We start from the raw sequence: 4,348 nt of genomic DNA on the forward strand, positions 1-4,348 counted from the left end.
GAGATTTTCGCCGCATGTGCACACACACAAAATAAATGTGCTTTTTAATGCAACACACTGAAGACACTCAACAGAGAAATCAGGAAATGCTACGTTGCTAAAGGGCCATATGCCCCATTTTAATAAAAAGGATTCCATAAAAATAAATTACTTGCACTAAGTATATGCAAATTCAAATGTAAGCAATCAGTGCAAAATTAATTTTGCCAGAACTGATTAAAAGCATTAATAAATCTATATACAGTATTGCTTCAATCTGATATAGTAAATTTATTACACTTCCTGTAAGATTAATTAGAATGCTACAATAACATATTGCCTTGCCAGGGCAGATTACTGTAGGATTTTTTGCTAATAAAGGCTAAGCAGAACCTGAGTTGCAATTAGTTCTTGTAACAAAGTCTTTTGATGGCCATTTCCTCTACACTGGGAAGAAGAGTAAGATGAAATGCTAGACAAAAGGTAAGAGTCTCAGACTTATTGGCCTCTTGTTCCTGCTCTCTCTCTCTCTCTCTCTCTCTCTCTCTGTGACAGAGTGTGAAAAAAGTGTATCCTATTAAAAACGGTGAAACCTGACACGATTTCCAATTCCCACAAATTCCCCTCCTCCTGTACCTTTCTGTGCTCGCCAAAACTATCAGGCAGACCCTGAGATAAGAGAAGGCCTCAAAACAACAGTTTGATCTAGTCAAGGTTGTTTTGCATTCTTGTCCCAAACATCACTCCAGGGCTGTGTAGTGCTTAGGAAAAGGTTGAGAGGTTGAGAGGACTCAGGGAGTGCACCTGAGGCTTTAAACACAACCTCTCTTGTCCTCTCCCCCACGATTGGAAAATAAAACACAAAACACACACATCACATGTGTCCTCCCATATTTTACAGCGCTTAAAGTATCCAGGGAAGCAAATGATTGTGTCAAAGTGAACAAACCATGGGAAGATCACTCTGAGAGCCAGTTAAGCATGAGGGAGGTTTAATTTATTACCTTAAACGTCAAATTCTCTCCTAAAGACTTTCCTGGCAGCCAAAAGGATGGCAACGTTTAATTTATCACCCTTATGGGATAAAATATCGCTGCTTTTCCACGCTGGCTTGTGAATGAGCAGGATAAATAAATAACACAAGCAGACTAATGCTGAAATTTATCAGAGGTATGAAACCAGAGGCTTGCTTGAGACAGAAAAACAAAACACACACACACACACACATTTGGGGAAACACACACACACACACACAGACAGAAATGACAGCATCTTGGAAGTTTTCCAAGTCAGTGAGAGTCACCGGGGCCTGTATTGTGAGGCCGAATTTTCCTGATGTGTTTTTAAAACACAATGAGAGGCTGAATCGGGTGTGAAGGCACATTTTCTGAATAGCATCTGCGCCGCGAGCAGGGGAAGAGGCCGCTCGCTCACGTTCACGTTCGCGCCCGCGGCACGCTGTCATAAAACTCGGCTCGCCACCAGCTGGGGGTCAGACAGAGGATGGAAAAGAGGAGGGGTGACCGGTAGTGTTTTCGTCTGTGCGTGTGTTAGGGGGGCACGTTGTGTGTGTGTGTGTGTATGTGTGTGTCATGAGAGGGCTTAAAATGGCTCAGTGAGGAGGCTTTTTTTGGGGGGGGGGGGGGGGGCTCAGATGGGCTAAAGATCAGAGAGGAACTATCCAGGTGAGAAGCTATAGGCCCCTTCCCCCAACATACACACACACACACACACACACACTGGCTGGTCTCATTCAGATGATAATGAGTGCGTAAATCACATCTGCTCCTGCACACCCCTCCTCCCCCATCACACCCCCCACCCAGCAGGCCTGGATCTTTGTCACCTGAATGGCATCCCCACCAGGTATCAGACGATCAGCAGGAAACAGGCTTTCTTTTCATCTCCACTACCTCTGCGGCCCTCCAATAAGCCCCCCCCCCCTCCCCCAAACACACACACACACACACACACACACACACACACACACACACACACACACACATACACACACACTGGGCCCTTGCGTCCCTATGGGGAAGCAGCCTCTAGAGGCAACTGACTGGGCATGACACTGTTACTGCATTCCAATTAGCCACTCACTCAATCCGCTACAAAGACACACTGTCAGCTAGACGCACACACACACACACACACACACACACACACACACACACACACACACACACACACACACACACACACGCACAGAGATTAATAAATAATAAAAAAATGATTAAGAAGGAGAGGATAGGACGAAAGGAAAGGCCAAATCCACGTGGTCAAATACAATAACAGCTAAACGATATGAGACAGAGGGAAAAACCTCAGGAGAGCTGGAACTCGCTAGTTGTGGTCAAACGCAGGCTATATGGGGTTCAGCTAGGGCTCAGACTACGGATGTGGTGTGTGTGTGTGTGTGTGTGTGTGTGTGTGTGTGTGTGTGTGTGTGTGTGTGTGTGTGTGTGTGTGTGTGTGTGTGTGTGTGTTTGTGTGTGTGTGTTGGTCCGGAGGTGAGGGACAGGCTTGGGTCTCTTTGCCCACCTCTGTGGTGAGGAGCAGGGGGAGGAGAAGGAAAGGAAAGGAGAAAGCAGAGGTAGGTTGGCTAAACGCTCCGGCTGTGTCGACTCCCAGGTCATAAGTAATGCATGATGTGGGTGTGAGTAAACACCATCGCAGCAGTTTTGTCGACAGCAACGGACGCTGCATGCTTTTTTTTTTGCTCTTCCTTTCTTTTTTTCCCCTCCCTCTTTTTTCCGCCTCATGTTTCTTCTACCTTTTCACTGCCCCGGTGAGAGAGAGAGAGAGAAAGCGAGAAAGAGAGAGAGAGAAAGCGAGAAAGAGAGAGATACATTTTTAATCACAAGGATAGAGAGAGAGAGACAAAGGGTTTCTTCCCAGTATGAATAAACAGCCAGTCGCTTCTAATAATGCTTTCTGACCAGACCACAACAGAGAGACCTCCTAAGGACCTTTCTCATGCTAAACAAAACTCTATACGGCCTAATCTTCAGTGGGGCAGCTTATAGCTCCCCCCCACCCCCCACCCCCCCCCACACACACACACACCACCTTCAGCTTTATTGCATCATATTGCCAGTTGTCATGACAAAGACCCCTGTATCTATGTCATCTCTTCCAGACCACAACTTCCAGTGTGTGCGCAAGTGAATTCATTCTTGTTGCAGAGGATTTGACTTAAACACGCCATCATCAACTCATTTTCACCTTCCCTGAGGGCTGGGCAATTTAACAAACACTTCCTGATGCCAGTGATCATTAAGATATGTCAGTGCTATTACAAGTAAAAAAAAGACACATAGATCTAATTTTGATTGCAGCTCAGTTGACAAATGATGAGAATATACTCAATTTTTACAATAAGAATGTATTCTGCAAACAAAAGAATTTTTGACCAAAAATTTGCATGGATGTCTCTCCCTTACATAATTGAGCAGTTTCTTTGACAAGAGGTGTGATGGGAGCTGAGAATGGCACACTGCAGAGTTCTATGTGTAAAAAGGAAAATTTCATCTGAAGGTTTTCTTTTTTTTATTTCTTCTACCCCCCCCCCTCCTCCCCTCTTCTTCTCTCTCTCTCCCTTGTCTCTCCTCCTCCACCCTTGGGTTCAGCCTCCCCGTGTTTCCATCAATCCTGAGCTTTTTTGATCTGGAGCATGAAAGAGGGAGCGCGTGTGAATGCCGAGGTACCTGGGGTATGGAAAGGTGCTAATTAGGCGAGCAGGATAATTGATGTGTAGATTACTGCGCGAACAAATGCTTCGACTTGTTTGTTCTTCGCACTTTTACTGTGCTCTCCTCCCCACCTACCCCCCGTCTCTCTCTCTCTCTCTCTTCCCCCCTGGCCCTCTACCCCCCACCCCCCCCCATCCCACCTCCACTCCCTGCCACCCCCCTCTTTACCTCAAGCTTAATGAACATTTTACCTGCCTTGTTAAGGCAAGGCTTAAGCCTGCCAAGACAGCCTGGCAAAGCGAGAGGGAAGCGGGGGAGAGTCAGTTCCCACAGGTGGAGATACCTCCTCCATCACCCCCCTCCTCCCCCTCCCCCTCCCTCTCTCTCTCCCTGCTCTCGATCTCCCACGGGCTAACAGCCTGACCTGCAGAGAGGCAGCGGCGGAGTGTGGAGTCTCTCACAAAGAGCCGGGCCCAGCTCGGAGAATTTAGAGAGGAAACAATTTCTAAATGAAAGAGCATGCCATTAGAGCTCCAGCGGGCCTCCATTGTTACCCTCCTGTAATGCCGTTTCCTTAATCTTTTGTCTTTGACAAACTATTATTAGCTAAGCACTCACAGCTGTGAATGGCGTTCAATAGGGTTTGGATTTGTTCATTAACAACTGAATATCAG

The 4,348-nt window shown here is 46.6% G+C and overlaps 1 protein-coding gene across 4 annotated transcripts in view; it reads right to left on the minus strand.

Annotated features, from left to right (window-relative positions):
* zeb2b (zinc finger E-box binding homeobox 2b) overlaps positions 1-4,348 on the minus strand; it is an 84,323-nt gene that overhangs the window by 28,335 nt on the left and 51,640 nt on the right. The window lies entirely within an intron of this gene.

The sequence above is a fragment of the Alosa sapidissima genome, chromosome 23 (genome assembly GCF_018492685.1).
Source record: "Alosa sapidissima isolate fAloSap1 chromosome 23, fAloSap1.pri, whole genome shotgun sequence".
NCBI classification, from domain to species: Eukaryota; Metazoa; Chordata; class Actinopteri; order Clupeiformes; family Clupeidae; genus Alosa; species Alosa sapidissima.